This window comes from Myxine glutinosa, chromosome 4 (assembly GCF_964187855.1).
Source record: "Myxine glutinosa chromosome 4, kmMyxGlut1.1, whole genome shotgun sequence".
Classification (NCBI taxonomy): domain Eukaryota; kingdom Metazoa; phylum Chordata; class Myxini; order Myxiniformes; family Myxinidae; genus Myxine; species Myxine glutinosa.
The window spans coordinates 157,626,886-157,644,255 of record NC_136264.1 but is presented as its reverse complement, the minus strand read 5'-3'; positions in this window follow the sequence as shown (position 1 = coordinate 157,644,255).

Sequence of the window (17,370 nt, the reverse complement as noted above, 5' to 3'; positions counted from 1 at the left end):
CACTAATACAAGTGCGAAAAGTGGTTTTTCAACACTAACACAAGTGCGAAAAGTGGTTTTTCCACACTAATACAAGTGCAAAAGTGGTTTCCTGCACCAACACAAGTGCGAAAAGTGGTTTTTCAACACTAACACAAGTGTGAAAAGTGGTTTTTCAACACTAACACAAGTGAGAAAAGTGGTTTTTCCACACGAATACAAGTGCAAAAGTGGTTTCCTGCACCAACACAAGTGCGAAAAGTGGTTTTTCAACACTATCACAAGTGCAAAAAGTGTTTTTTCCACACTAATACAAGTGCAAAAGTGGTTTTTCAACACTAACACAAGTGCGAAAAGTGGTTTTTCAACACTAACACAAGTGCGAAAAGTGGTTTTTCAACACTAACACAAGTGAGAAAAGTGGTTTTTCCACACGAATACAAGTGCAAAAGTGGTTTCCTGCACCAACACAAGTGCGAAAAGTGGTTTTTCAACACTATCACAAGTGCAAAAAGTGTTTTTTCCACACTAATACAAGTGCAAAAGTGGTTTTTCAACACTAACACAAGTGCGAAAAGTGGTTTTTCAACACTAACACAAGTGCAAAAAGTGGTTTTTCAACACTAACACAAGTGCGAAAAGTGTTTTTTCCACACTAATACAAGTGCAAAAGTGGTTTCCTGCACCAACACAAGTGCAAAAAGTGGTTTTTCAACACTAACACAAGTGCGAAAAGTGGTTTTTCAACACTACCACAAGTGCAAAAAGTGTTTTTTCCACACTAATACAAGTGCAAAAGTGGTTTTTCAACACTATCACAAGTGAGAAAAGTGGTTTTTCTACACTAATACAAGTGCAAAAGTGGTTTCCTGCACCAACACAAGTGCGAAAAGTGGTTTTTCAACACTAACACAAGTGCGAAAATTGGTTTTTCAACACTAACACAAGTGCGAAAAGTGGTTTTTCCACACTAATACAAATGCAAAAGTGGTTTCCTGCACCAACACAAGTGCAAAAAGTGGTTTTTCAACACTAACACAAGTGCGAAAAGTGTTTTTTCCACACTAATACAAGTGCAAAAGTGGTTTCCTGCACCAACACAAGTGCGAAATGTGGTTTTTCATCACTAATACAAGTGCGAAAAGTGGTTTTTCAACACTAACACAAGTGCGAAAAGTGGTTTTTCCACACTAATACAAGTGCAAAAGTGGTTTCCTGCACCAACACAAGTGCGAAAAGTGGTTTTTCAACACTAACACAAGTGCGAAAAGTGGTTTTTCAACACTAACACAAGTGAGAAAAGTGGTTTTTCCACACGAATACAAGTGCAAAAGTGGTTTCCTGCACCAACACAAGTGCGAAAAGTGGTTTTTCAACACTATCACAAGTGCAAAAAGTGTTTTTTCCACACTAATACAAGTGCAAAAGTGGTTTTTCAACACTAACACAAGTGCGAAAAGTGGTTTTTCAACACTAACACAAGTGCAAAAAGTGGTTTTTCAACACTAACACAAGTGCGAAAAGTGTTTTTTCCACACTAATACAAGTGCAAAAGTGGTTTCCTGCACCAACACAAGTGCAAAAAGTGGTTTTTCAACACTAACACAAGTGCGAAAAGTGGTTTTTCAACACTACCACAAGTGCAAAAAGTGTTTTTTCCACACTAATACAAGTGCAAAAGTGGTTTTTCAACACTATCACAAGTGAGAAAAGTGGTTTTTCTACACTAATACAAGTGCAAAAGTGGTTTCCTGCACCAACACAAGTGCGAAAAGTGGTTTTTCAACACTAACACAAGTGCGAAAATTGGTTTTTCAACACTAACACAAGTGCGAAAAGTGGTTTTTCCACACTAATACAAATGCAAAAGTGGTTTCCTGCACCAACACAAGTGCAAAAAGTGGTTTTTCAACACTAACACAAGTGCGAAAAGTGTTTTTTCCACACTAATACAAGTGCAAAAGTGGTTTCCTGCACCAACACAAGTGCGAAATGTGGTTTTTCATCACTAACACAAGTGCGAAAAGTGGTTTTTCAACACTAACACAAGTGCGAAAAGTGTTTTTTCCACACTAATACAAGTGCAACAGTGGTTTCCTGCACCAACACAAGTGCAAAAAGTGGTTTTTCAACACTAACACAAGGGCGAAAAGTGGTTTTTCAACACTAACACAAGTGCGGAAAGTGGTTTTTCCACACTAATACAAGTGCAAAAGTGGTTTCCTGCACCAACACAAGTGCAAAAAGTGGTTTTTCAACACTAACACAAGTGCAAAAAGTGGTATTTCAACACTAACACAAGTGCGAAAAGTGGTTTTTCCACACTAATACATGTGCAAAAGTGGTTTCCTGCACCAACACAAGTGCGAAAAGTGGTTTTTCAACACTATCACAAGTGCAAAAAGTGGTTTTTCCACACTAATACAAGTGCGAAAAGTGGTTTTTCCACACTAATACAAGTGCAAAAGTGGTTTCCTGCACCAACACAAGTGCGAAAAGTGGTTTTTCAACACTAACACAAGTGCGAAAAGTGGTTTTTCAACACTAACACAAGTGAGAAAAGTGGTTTTTCCACACTAATACAAGTGCAAAAGTGGTTTCCTGCACCAACACAAGTGCGAAAAGTGGTTTTTCCACACTAATACAAGTGCAAAAAGTGGTTTCCTCCACAAACACAAATGCAAAAAGTGGTTTTTCAACACTAACACAAGTGCGAAAAGTGGTTTCCTACACCAACACAAGTGCGAAAAGTGGTTTTCAACACAAACACGAGTGTGAAAAGTGGTTTTTCTGCATGAACACAAGTGCGAAAAGTCGTGTCCTTCACCAACACAAGTGCGAAAAGTGGGTTTTCAACACTAACATAATTGCCAGAAGTGGTTTCCTACACCAACACAAGTGCGAAAAGTGGTTTTTCAACACGAACACAAGTGCGAAAAATGGTTTTTCCACACTAATACAAGTGCGAAAAGTGGTTTCCTTCACCAACACATGTGTGAAAATTAGTTTTACAACACTGAAACAAGTGCGAAAAGTGGTTTTCCACACTAATACAAGTGTGAAAAGTGGTTTCCTTCACCAACACAAGTGCGAAAAGTGGTTTTTCAACACTAACACAAGTGCGAAAAGTGGTTTTTCCACACTAATACAAGTGCAAAAGTGGTTTCCTGCACCAACACAAGTGCAAAAAGTGGTTTTTCAACACTAACACAAGTGCAAAAAGTGGTTTTTCAACACTAACACAAGTGCGAAAAGTGGTTTTTCCACACTAATACATGTGCAAAAGTGGTTTCCTGCACCAACACAAGTGCGAAAAGTGGTTTTTCAACACTATCACAAGTGCAAAAAGTGGTTTTTTCCACACTAATACAAGTGCGAAAAGTGGTTTTTCCACACTAATACAAGTGCAAAAGTGGTTTCCTGCACCAACACAAGTGCGAAAAGTGGTTTTTCAACACTAACACAAGTGCGAAAAGTGGTTTTTCAACACTAACACAAGTGAGAAAAGTGGTTTTCCCACACTAATACAAGTGCAAAAGTGGTTTCCTACACCAACACAAGTGCGAAAAGTGGTTTTTCAACACTATCACAAGTGCAAAAAGTGGTTTTTCCACACTAATACAAGTGCAAAAGTGGTTTCCTGCACCAACACAAGTGCGAAAAGTGGTTTTTCCACACTAATACAAGTGCAAAAAGTGGTTTCCTCCACAAACACAAATGCAAAAAGTGGTTTTTCAACACTAACACAAGTGCGAAAAGTGGTTTCCTACACCAACACAAGTGCGAAAAGTGGTTTTCAACACAAACACGAGTGTGAAAAGTGGTTTTTCTGCATGAACACAAGTGCGAAAAGTCGTGTCCTTCACCAACACAAGTGCGAAAAGTGGGTTTTCAACACTAACACAATTGCCAGAAGTGGTTTCCTACACCAACACAAGTGCGAAAAGTGGTTTTTCAACACGAACACAAGTGCGAAAAATGGTTTTTCCACACTAATACAAGTGCGAAAAGTGGTTTCCTTCACCAACACGTGTGAAAATTAGTTTTACAACACTGAAACAAGTGCGAAAAGTGGTTTTCCACACTAATACAAGTGTGAAAAGTGGTTTCCTTCACCAACACAAGTGCGAAAAGTGGTTTTTCAACACTAACACAAGTGCGAAAAGTGGTTTCCTACACCAACACAAGTGCGTAAAGTGGTTTTTCAACACTAACACAAGTGCTAAAGGTGGGTGTTCAACACTAACCCAATTGCCAGAAGTGGTTTCCTACACAAACACAAGTGCAAAAAGTGGTTTTTCAACACTAACACAAGTGTGAAAAGTGGTTTCCTACAGCAACACAAGTGCGAAAAGTGGTTTTTCAACACCAACATAAGCGCAAAAAGTGGTTTTTCTGCAAGAACACAAGTGCGAAAAGTGGTTTTTCTACACCAACACAAGTGGGAAAAGTGGTTTTTCCACACTAATACAAGTGCCAAAAGTGGTTTCATACACCAACACAAGTGCGAAAAGTGGTTTTTCAACACTAACACAAGTGCAAAAAATGGTTTTTCCACACTAATACAAGTGCGAAAACTGGTTTCCTTCACCAACACATGTGCGAAAATTGGTTTTACAACACTGAAACAAGTGCGAAAAGTGGTTTATCCACACTAATACAAGTGCGAAAAGTGGTTTTTCAACTCTCACACAAGTGCGAAAAGTGGTTTCCTTCACCAACACAAGTGCGAAAAGTGGTTTTTCAACACTAATACAAGTGCCAAAAGTGGTTTCCTACACCAAAACAAGTGCGAAAAGTCGTTTTTCAACACTAAGATAAGTGCGAAAAGTCGTTTACTTCACCAACACAAGTGCGAAAAGTGGGTTTTCAACACTAACACAAGTGCGAAATGTGTTTTTTCAACTCTCACACAAGTGCGAAAAGTGGTTTCCTTCACCAACACAAGTGCGAAAAGTGGTTTTTCAACACTAATACAAGTGCCAAAAGTGGTTACCTACACCAACACAAGTGCGAAAAGTGGGTTTTCAACACTAACACAAGTGCGAAATGTGTTTTTTAAACTCTCACACAAGTGCGAAAAGTGGTTTTTCCACACTAACACAAGTGCGAAAAGTGTTTTTCCACACTAATACAAGTGCAAAAGTGGTTTCCTGCACCAACACAAGTGCGAAAAGTGGTTTTTCAACACTAACACAAGTGCAAAAAGTGTTTTTTCCACACTAATACAAGTGCAAAAGTGGTTTTTCAACACTAACACAAGTGCGAAAAGTGGTTTTTCAACACTAACACAAGTGCGAAAAGTGGTTTTTCAACACTAACGCAAGTGCGAAAAGTGTTTTTTCCACACTAATACAAGTGCAAAAGTGGTTTCCTGCACCAACACAGGTGCGAAAAGTGGTTTTTCAACACTAATACAAGTGCGAAAAGTGGTTTTTCAACACTAACACAAGTGCGAAAAGTGGTTTTTCCACACTAATACAAGTGCAAAAGTGGTTTCCTGCACCAACACAAGTGCGAAAAGTGGTTTTTCAACACTAACACAAGTGTGAAAAGTGGTTTTTCAACACTAACACAAGTGAGAAAAGTGGTTTTTCCACACGAATACAAGTGCAAAAGTGGTTTCCTGCACCAACACAAGTGCGAAAAGTGGTTTTTCAACACTATCACAAGTGCAAAAAGTGTTTTTTCCACACTAATACAAGTGCAAAAGTGGTTTTTCAACACTAACACAAGTGCGAAAAGTGGTTTTTCAACACTAACACAAGTGCGAAAAGTGGTTTTTCAACACTAACACAAGTGCGAAAAGTGTTTTTTCCACACTAATACAAGTGCAAAAGTGGTTTCCTGCACCAACACAAGTGCGAAATGTGGTTTTTCAACACTAACACAAGTGCGAAAAGTGGTTTTTCAACACTAACACAAGTGCGAAAAGTGTTTTTTCCACACTAATACAAGTGCAAAAGTGGTTTCCTGCACCAACACAAGTGCAAAAAGTGGTTTTTCAACACTAACACAAGTGCGAAAAGTGGTTTTTCAACACTACCACAAGTGCAAAAAGTGTTTTTTCCACACTAATACAAGTGCAAAAGTGGTTTTTCAACACAAACACAAGTGCGAAAAGTGGTTTTTCCACACTAATACAAGTGCAAAAGTGGTTTCCTGCAGCAACACAAGTGCGAAAAGTGGTTTTTCAACACTAACACAAGTGCGAAAAGTGGTTTTTCAACACTATCACAAGTGCAAAAAGTGGTTTTGCCACACTAATACAAGTGCAAAAGTGGTTTCCTGCACCAACACAAGTGCGAAAAGTGGTTTTTCAACACGAACACAAGTGCGAAAAGTGGTTTTGCCACACTAATACAAGTGCAAAAGTGGTTTCCTGCACCAACACAAGTGCGAAAAGTGGTTTTTCAACACTAACACAAGTGCGAAAAGTGGTTTTTCAACACTAACACAAGTGCAAAAAGTGGTTTTTCAACACTATCACAAGTGAGAAAAGTGGTTTTTCCACACTAATACAAGTGCAAAAGTGGTTTCCTGCACCAACACAAGTGCGAAAAGTGGTTTTTCAACACTAACACAAGTGCGAAAATTGGTTTTTCAACACTAACACAAGTGCGAAAAGTGGTTTTTCCACACTAATACAAATGCAAAAGTGGTTTCCTGCACCAACACAAGTGCAAAAAGTGGTTTTTCAACACTAATACAAGTGCGAAAAGTGGTTTTTCCACACTAACACAAGTGCGAAAAGTGGTTTTTCCACACTAATACAAGTGCAAAAGTGGTTTCCTGCACCAACACAAGTGCGAAAAGTGGTTTTTCAACACTAACACAAGTGCAAAAAGTGTTTTTTCCACACTAATACAAGTGCAAAAGTGGTTTTTCAACACTAACACAAGTGCGAAAAGTGGTTTTTCAACACTAACACAAGTGCGAAAAGTGGTTTTTCAACACTAACACAAGTGCGAAAAGTGTTTTTTCCACACTAATACAAGTGCAAAAGTGGTTTCCTGCACCAACACAAGTGCGAAAAGTGGTTTTTCAACACTAATACAAGTGCGGAAAAGTGGTTTTTCAACACTAACACAAGTGCGAAAAGTGGTTTTTCCACACTAATACAAGTGCAAAAGTGGTTTCCTGCACCAACACAAGTGCGAAAAGTGGTTTTTCAACACTAACACAAGTGCGAAAAGTGGTTTTTCAACACTAACACAAGTGAGAAAAGTGGTTTTTCCACACGAATACAAGTGCAAAAGTGGTTTCCTGCACCAACACAAGTGCGAAAAGTGGTTTTTCAACACTATCACAAGTGCAAAAAGTGTTTTTTCCACACTAATACAAGTGCAAAAGTGGTTTTTCAACACTAACACAAGTGCGAAAAGTGGTTTTTCAACACTAACACAAGTGCAAAAAGTGGTTTTTCAACACTAACACAAGTGCGAAAAGTGTTTTTTCCACACTAATACAAGTGCAAAAGTGGTTTCCTGCACCAACACAAGTGCGAAATGTGGTTTTTCATCACTAACACAAGTGCGAAAAGTGGTTTTTCAACACTAACACAAGTGCGAAAAGTGTTTTTTCCACACTAATACAAGTGCAACAGTGGTTTCCTGCACCAACACAAGTGCAAAAAGTGGTTTTTCAACACTAACACAAGGGCGAAAAGTGGTTTTTCAACACTAACACAAGTGCGAAAGTGTTTTTCCACACTAATACAAGTGCAAAAGTGGTTTCCTGCACCAACACAAGTGCAAAAAGTGGTTTTTCAACACTAACACAAGTGCAAAAAGTGGTATTTCAACACTAACACAAGTGCGAAAAGTGGTTTTTCCACACTAATACATGTGCAAAAGTGGTTTCCTGCACCAACACAAGTGCGAAAAGTGGTTTTTCAACACTATCACAAGTGCAAAAAGTGGTTTTTCCACACTAATACAAGTGCGAAAAGTGGTTTTTCCACACTAATACAAGTGCAAAAGTGGTTTCCTGCACCAACACAAGTGCGAAAAGTGGTTTTTCAACACTAACACAAGTGCGAAAAGTGGTTTTTCAACACTAACACAAGTGAGAAAAGTGGTTTTTCCACACTAATACAAGTGCAAAAGTGGTTTCCTGCACCAACACAAGTGCGAAAAGTGGTTTTTCCACACTATACAAGTGCAAAAAGTGGTTTCCTCCCACAAACACAAATGCAAAAAGTGGTTTTTCAACACTAACACAAGTGCGAAAAGTGGTTTCCTACACCAACACAAGTGCGAAAAGTGGTTTTCAACACAAACACGAGTGTGAAAAGTGGTTTTTCTGCATGAACACAAGTGCGAAAAGTCGTGTCCTTCACCAACACAAGTGCGAAAAGTGGGTTTTCAACACTAACATAATTGCCAGAAGTGGTTTCCTACACCAACACAAGTGCGAAAAGTGGTTTTTCAACACGAACACAAGTGCGAAAAATGGTTTTTCCACACTAATACAAGTGCGAAAAGTGGTTTCCCTTCACCAACACATGTGTGAAAATTAGTTTTACAACACTGAAACAAGTGCGAAAAGTGGTTTTCCACACTAATACAAGTGTGAAAAGTGGTTTCCTTCACCAACACAAGTGCGAAAAGTGGTTTTTCAACACTAACACAAGTGCGAAAAGTGGTTTTTCCACACTAGTACAAGTGCAAAAGTGGTTTCCTGCACCAACACAAGTGCAAAAAGTGGTTTTTCAACACTAACACAAGTGCAAAAAGTGGTTTTTCAACACTAACACAAGTGCGAAAAGTGGTTTTTCCACACTAATACATGTGCAAAAGTGGTTTCCTGCACCAACACAAGTGCGAAAAGTGGTTTTTCAACACTATCACAAGTGCAAAAAGTGGTTTTTTTCCACACTAATACAAGTGCGAAAAGTGGTTTTTCCACACTAATACAAGTGCAAAAGTGGTTTCCTGCACCAACACAAGTGCGAAAAGTGGTTTTTCAACACTAACACAAGTGCGAAAAGTGGTTTTTCAACACTAACACAAGTGAGAAAAGTGGTTTTCCCCACACTAATACAAGTGCAAAAGTGGTTTCCTACACCAATACAAGTGCGAAAAGTGGTTTTTCAACACTATCACAAGTGCAAAAAGTGGTTTTTCCACACTAATACAAGTGCAAAAGTGGTTTCCTGCACCAACACAAGTGCGAAAAGTGGTTTTTCCACACTAATACAAGTGCAAAAAGTGGTTTCCTCCACAAACACAAGTGCGAAAAGTGGTTTTTCAACACTAATACAAGTGCCAAAAGTGGTTTCCTACACCAACACAAGTGCGAAAAGTGGTTTTTCAACTCTCACACAAGTGCGAAAAGTGGTTTCCTTCACCAACACAAGTGCGAAAAGTGGTTTTTCAACACTAATACAAGTGCCAAAAGTGGTTTCCTACACCAACACAAGTGCGAAAAGTGGTTTTTCAACACTAAGATAAGTGCGAAAAGTCGTTTACTTCACCAACACAAGTGCGAAAAGTGGTTTTTAAACACTAACACAAGTGCGAAAAGTGGTTTTCTTCACCAACACATGTGCGAAAATTGGTTTCATAACACTTAAACAAGTGCGAAAAGTGGTTTTCCACACGAATAAAAGTGCGAAAAGTGGTTTTTCAACACTCACACAAGTGCGAAAAGTAGTTTCCTTCACCAACACAAGTGCGAAAAGTGGTTTTTCAACACTAACGCAAGTGCGAAAAGTGGTTTTCTACACCAACACAAGTGCGTAAAGTGGTTTTTCAACACAAACGCAAGTGCGAAAAGTGTTTTTTCAACACCAACACAGGTGCGAAAAGTGTTTTTTCAACACGAACACAAGTTTGAAAAGTGGTTTCCTACACCAACACAATTGCGAAAAGTGGTTTTTCAACACTAACACAAGTGCGAAAAGTGGTTTTTCAACACTAACACAAGTGAGAAAAGTGGTTTTTCCACACTAATACAAGTGCAAAAAGTGGTTTCCTCCACAAACACAAATGCAAAAAGTGGTTTTTCAACACTAACACAAGTGCGAAAAGTGGTTTCCTACACCAACACAAGTGCGAAAAGTGGTTTTCAACACAAACACGAGTGTGAAAAGTGGTTTTTCTGCATGAACACAAGTGCGAAAAGTCGTGTCCTTCACCAACACAAGTGCGAAAAGTGGGTTTTCAACACTAACACAATTGCCAGAAGTGGTTTCCTACACCAACACAAGTGCGAAAAGTGGTTTTTCAAACACGAACACAAGTGCGAAAAATGGTTTTTCCACACTAATACAAGTGCGAAAAGTGGTTTCCTTCACCAACACATGTGTGAAAATTAGTTTTACAACACTGAAACAAGTGCGAAAAGTGGTTTTCCATACTAATACAAGTGTGAAAAGTGGTTTCCTTCACCAACACAAGTGCGAAAAGTGGTTTTTCAACACTAACACAAGTGCGAAAAGTGGTTTTTCCACACTAATACAAGTGCAAAAGTGGTTTCCTGCACCAACACAAGTGCAAAAAGTGGTTTTTCAACACTAACACAAGTGCAAAAAGTGGTTTTTCAACACTAACACAAGTGCGAAAAGTGGTTTTTTCCACACTAATACATGTGCAAAAGTGGTTTCCTGCACCAACACAAGTGCGAAAAGTGGTTTTTCAACACTATCACAAGTGCAAAAAGTGGTTTTTTCCACACTAATACAAGTGCGAAAAGTGGGTTTTCCACACTAATACAAGTGCAAAAGTGGTTTCCTGCACCAACACAAGTGCGAAAAGTGGTTTTTCAACACTAACACAAGTGCGAAAAGTGGTTTTTCAACACTAACACAAGTGAGAAAAGTGGTTTTCCCACACTAATACAAGTGCAAAAGTGGTTTCCTACAGCAACACAAGTGCGAAAAGTGGTTTTTCAACACCAACATAAGCGCAAAAAGTGGTTTTTCTGCAAGAACACAAGTGCGAAAAGTGGTTTTTCTACACCAACACAAGTGGGAAAAAGTGGTTTTTCCACACTAATACAAGTGCCAAAAGTGGTTTCATACACCAACACAAGTGCGAAAAGTGGTTTTTCAACACTAACACAAGTGCAAAAAATGGTTTTTCCACACTAATACAAGTGCGAAAACTGGTTTCCTACACCAACACAAGTGCGCAAAGTGGTTTTTTCAACACTATCACAAGTGCAAAAAGTGGTTTTTCCACACTAATACAAGTGCAAAAGTGGTTTCCTGCACCAACACAAGTGCGAAAAGTGGTTTTTCCACACTAATACAAGTGCAAAAAGTGGTTTCCTCCACAAACACAAATGCAAAAAGTGGTTTTTCAACACTAACACAAGTGCGAAAAGTGGTTTCCTACACCAACACAAGTGCGAAAAGTGGTTTTCAACACAAACACGAGTGTTAAAAGTGGTTTTTCTGCATGAACACAAGTGCGAAAAGTCCTGTCCTTCACCAACACAAGTGCGAAAAGTGGGTTTTCAACACTAACACAATTGCCAGAAGTGGTTTCCTACACCAACACAAGTGCGAAAAGTGGTTTTTCAACACGAACACAAGTGCGAAAAATGGTTTTTCCACACTAATACAAGTGCGAAAAGTGGTTTCCTTCACCAACACATGTGTGAAAATTAGTTTTACAACACTGAAACAAGTGCGAAAAGTGGTTTTCCACACTAATACAAGTGTGAAAAGTGGTTTCCTTCATCAACACAAGTGCGAAAAGTGGTTTTTCAACACTAACACAAGTGCGAAAAGTGGTTTCCTACACCAACACAAGTGCGTAAAGTGGTTTTTCAACACTAACACAAGTGCTAAAGGTGGGTGTTCAACACTAACCCAATTGCCAGAAGTGGTTTCCTACACAAACACAAGTGCAAAAAGTGGTTTTTCAACACTAACACAAGTGTGAAAAGTGGTTTCCTACAGCAACACAAGTGCGAAAAGTGGTTTTTCAACACCAACATAAGCGCAAAAAGTGGTTTTTCTGCAAGAACACAAGTGCGAAAAGTGGATTTTCTACACCAACACAAGTGGGAAAAAGTGGTTTTTCCACACTAATACAAGTGCCAAAAGTGGTTTCATACACCAACACAAGTGCGAAAAGTGGTTTTTCAACACTAACACAAGTGCAAAAAATGGTTTCCTTCACCAACACATGTGCGAAAAATGGTTTTTCCACACTAATACAAGTGCGAAAACTGGTTTCCTTCACCAACACATGTGCGAAAAATGGTTTTTCCACACTAATACAAGTGCGAAAACTGGTTTCCTTCATCAACACAAGTGCGAAAAGTGGTTTTTCCACACTAATAAAAGTGCGAAAAGTGGTTTTTCAACACTCACACAAGTGCGAAAAGTAGTTTCCTTCACCAACACAAGTGCGAAAAGTGGTTTTTCAACACTAACGCAAGTGCGAAAAGTGGTTTTCTACACCAACACAAGTGCGCAAAGTGGTTTTTCAACACAAACACAAGTGCGAAAAGTGTTTTTTCAACACCAACACAGGTGCGAAAAGTGTTTTTTCAACACGAACACAAGTTTGAAAAGTGGTTTCCTACACCAACACAATTGTGAAAAGTGGTTTTTCAACACTAACACAAGTGCGAAAAGTGGTTTTTCCACACTAATACAAGTGCGCAAAGTGTTTCCTACATAAACACAAGTGCGAAAAGTGGTTTCTCAACACTAACACAAGTGCGAAAAGTGGTTTCCTTCACCAATACATGTGCGAAAAGTGGTTTTTCAACACTAAAACAAGTGCGAAAAGTGGTTTTTCCACGCTAATACAAGTGCGGAAAGTGGTATCCTACATCAACACAAGTGCGAAAAATGGTTTTGCAACACCAACACAAGTGCGAAAAGTGGTTTCCTTCACCAACACAAGTGCGAAAATTGGTTTCCTATGCAAACACAAGTGCGAAAAGTGGTTGTTCAACACCAAAGCAAGTGCGAAAAGTGGTTTCCTACACCAACACAAGTGCGAAAAGTGGGTTTTCAACAGTAACACAAGTGCGAAAAGTGGCTTCCTACACCAATACAAGTGCGAAAAGTGGTTTTTCAACACTAACACAAGTGCGAAAAGTGGTTTTTCAACACTATCACAGTGAAAAAAGTGGTTTTTCCACACTAATACAAGTGCAAAGTGGTTTCCTGCACCAACACAAGTGCGAAAAGTGGTTTTTCAACACTAACACAAGTGCGGAAAGTGGTTTTTCCACACTAATACAAGTGCAAAAGTGGTTTCCTGCACCAACACAAGTGCAAAAAGTGGTTTTTCAACACTAACACAAGTGCAAAAAGTGGTTTTTCAACACTAACACAAGTGCGAAAAGTGGTTTTTCCACACTAATACATGTGCAAAAGTGGTTTCCTGCACCAACACAAGTGCGAAAAGTGGTTTTTCAACACTATCACAAGTGCAAAAAGTGGTTTTTTCCACACTAATACAAGTGCGAAAAGTGGTTTTTCCACACTAATACAAGTGCAAAAGTGGTTTCCTGCACCAACACAAGTGCGAAAATGGTTTTTCAACACTAACACAAGTGCGAAAAGTGGTTTTTCAACACTAACATAAGTGAGAAAAGTGGTTTTTCCACACTAATACAAGTGCAAAAGTGGTTTCCTGCACCAACACAAGTGCGAAAAGTGGTTTTTCCACACTAATACAAGTGCAAAAAGTGGTTTCCTCCACAAACACAAATGCAAAAAGTGGTTTTTCAACACTAACACAAGTGCGAAAAGTGGTTTCCTACACCAACACAAGTGCGAAAAGTGGTTTTCAACACAAACACGAGTGTGAAAAGTGGTTTTTCTGCATGAACACAAGTGCGAAAAGTCGTGTCCTTCACCAACACAAGTGCGAAAAGTGGGTTTTCAACACTAACACAATTGCCAGAAGTGGTTTCCTACACCAACACAAGTGCGAAAAGTGGTTTTTCAACACGAACACAAGTGCGAAAAATGGTTTTTCCACACTAATACAAGTGCGAAAAGTGGTTTCCTTCACCAACACATGTGTGAAAATTAGTTTTACAACACTGAAACAAGTGCGAAAAGTGGTTTTCCACACTAATACAAGTGTGAAAAGTGGTTTCCTTCACCAACACAAGTGCGAAAAGTGGTTTTTCAACACTAACACAAGTGCGAAAAGTGGTTTTTCCACACTAATACAAGTGCAAAAGTGGTTTCCTGCACCAACACAAGTGCAAAAAGTGGTTTTTCAACACTAACACAAGTGCAAAAAGTGGTTTTTCAACACTAACACAAGTGCGAAAAGTGGTTTTTCCACACTAATACATGTGCAAAAGTGGTTTCCTGCACCAACACAAGTGCGAAAAGTGGTTTTTCAACACTATCACAAGTGCAAAAAGTGGTTTTTTCCACACTAATACAAGTGCGAAAAGTGGTTTTTCCACACTAATACAAGTGCAAAAGTGGTTTCCTGCACCAACACAAGTGCGAAAAGTGGTTTTTCAACACTAACACAAGTGCGAAAAGTGGTTTTTCAACACTAACACAAGTGAGAAAAGTGGTTTTCCCACACTAATACAAGTGCAAAAGTGGTTTCCTACACCAACACAAGTGCGAAAAGTGGTTTTTGAACACTATCACAAGTGCAAAAAGTGGTTTTTCCACACTAATACAAGTGCAAAAGTGGTTTCCTGCACCAACACAAGTGCGAAAAGTGGTTTTTCCACACTAATACAAGTGCAAAAAGTGGTTTCCTCCACAAACACAAATGCAAAAAGTGGTTTTTCAACACTAACACAAGTGCGAAAAGTGGTTTCCTACACCAACACAAGTGCGAAAAGTGGTTTTCAACACAAACACGAGTGTGAAAAGTGGTTTTTCTGCATGAACACAAGTGCGAAAAGTCGTGTCCTTCACCAACACAAGTGCGAAAAGTGGGTTTTCAACACTAACACAATTGCCAGAAGTGGTTTCCTACACCAACACAAGTGCGAAAAGTGGTTTTTCAACACGAACACAAGTGCGAAAAATGGTTTTTCCACACTAATACAAGTGCGAAAAGTGGTTTCCTTCACCAACACATGTGTGAAAATTAGTTTTACAACACTGAAACAAGTGCGAAAAGTGGTTTTCCACACTAATACAAGTGTGAAAAGTGGTTTCCTTCACCAACACAAGTGCGAAAAGTGGTTTTTCAACACTAACACAAGTGCGAAAAGTGGTTTCCTACACCAACACAAGTGCGTAAAGTGGTTTTTCAACACTAACACAAGTGCTAAAGGTGGGTGTTCAACACTAACCCAATTGCCAGAAGTGGTTTCCTACACAAACACAAGTGCAAAAAGTGGTTTTTCAACACTAACACAAGTGTGAAAAGTGGTTTCCTACAGCAACACAAGTGCGAAAAGTGGTTTTTCAACACCAACATAAGCGCAAAAAGTGGTTTTTCTGCAAGAACACAAGTGCGAAAAGTGGTTTTTCTACACCAACACAAGTGGGAAAAGTGGTTTTTCCACACTAATGCAAGTGCCAAAAGTGGTTTCATACACCAACACAAGTGCGAAAAGTGGTTTTTCAACACTAACACAAGTGCAAAAAATGGTTTTTCCACACTAATACAAGTGCGAAAACTGGTTTCCTTCACCAACACATGTGCGAAAATTGGTTTTACAACACTGAAACAAGTGCGAAAAGTGGTTTTCCACACTAATACAAGTGCGAAAAGTGGTTTTTCAACTCTCACACAAGTGCGAAAAGTGGTTTCCTTCACCAACACAAGTGCGAAAAGTGGTTTTTCAACACTAATACAAGTGCCAAAAGTGGTTTCCTACACCAAAACAAGTGCGAAAAGTGGTTTTTCAACACTAAGATAAGTGCGAAAAGTCGTTTACTTCACCAACACAAGTGCGAAAAGTGGGTTTTCAACACTAACACAAGTGCGAAATGTGTTTTTTCAACTCTCACACAAGTGCGAAAAGTGGTTTCCTTCACCAACACAAGTGCGAAAAGTGGTTTTTCAACACTAATACAAGTGCCAAAAGTGGTTTCCTACACCAACACAAGTGCGAAAAGTGGGTTTTCAACACTAACACAAGTGCGAAATGTGTTTTTTCAACTCTCACACAAGTGCGAAAAGTGGTTTCCTTCACCAACACAAGTGCGAAAAGTGGTTTTTCAACACTAATACAAGTGCCAAAAGTGGTTTCCTACACCAACACAAGTGCGAAAAGTGGTTTTTCAACTCTCACACAAGTGCGAAAAGTGGTTTCCTTCACCAACACAAGTGCGAAAAGTGGTTTTTCAACACTAATACAAGTGCCAAAAGTGGTTTCCTACACCAACACAAGTGCGAAAAGTGGTTTTTCAACACTAACACAAGTGCAAAAGTGGTTTCCTGCACCAACACAAGTGCGAAAAGTGGTTTTTCAACACTATCACAAGTGCAAAAAGTGTTTTTTCCACGCTAATACAAGTGCAAAAGTGGTTTTTCAACACTAACACAAGTGCGAAAAGTGGTTTTTCAACACTAACACAAGTGCGAAAAGTGGTTTTTCAACACTAACACAAGTGCGAAAAGTGTTTTTTCCACACTAATACAAGTGCAAAAGTGGTTTCCTGCACCAACACAAGTGCGAAATGTGGTTTTTCAACACTAACACAAGTGCGAAAAGTGGTTTTTCAACACTAACACAAGTGCGAAAAGTGTTTTTTCCACACTAATACAAGTGCAAAAGTGGTTTCCTGCACCAACACAAGTGCAAAAAGTGGTTTTTCAACACTAACACAAGTGCGAAAAGTGGTTTTTCAACACTAACACAAGTGCGAAAAGTGTTTTTTCAACACTAACACAAGTGCGAAAAGTGGTTTTTCAACACTAACACAAGTGCGAAAAGTGGTTTTTCAACACTAACACAAGTGCGAAAAGTGTTTTTTCCACACTAATACAAGTGCAAAAGTGGTTTCCTGCACCAACACAAGTGCAAAAAGTGGTTTTTCAACACTAACACAAGTGCAAAAAGTGGTTTTTCAACACTAACACAAGTGCGAAAAGTGGTTTTTCAACACTAACACAAGTGCGAAAAGTGGTTTTTCAACACTAACACAAGTGCGAAAAGTGGTTTTTCAACACTAACACAAGTGCAAAAAGTGGTTTTTCAACACTAACACAAGTGCGAAAAGTCATCTTTCAACACTAACACAAGTGCGAAAAATGTTTTTTCCACACTAATACAAGTGCAAAAGTGGTTTCCTGCACCAACACAAGTGCGAAAAGTGGTTTTTCAACACTAACACAAGTGCGAAAAGTGGTTTTCTAACACTAACACAAGTGTGAAAAGTGGTTTTTCAACACTAACACAAGTGCAAAAGTGGTTTTTCAACACTAACACAAGTGCGAAAAGTGGTTTTTCCACACTAATACAAGTGCAAAAGTGGTT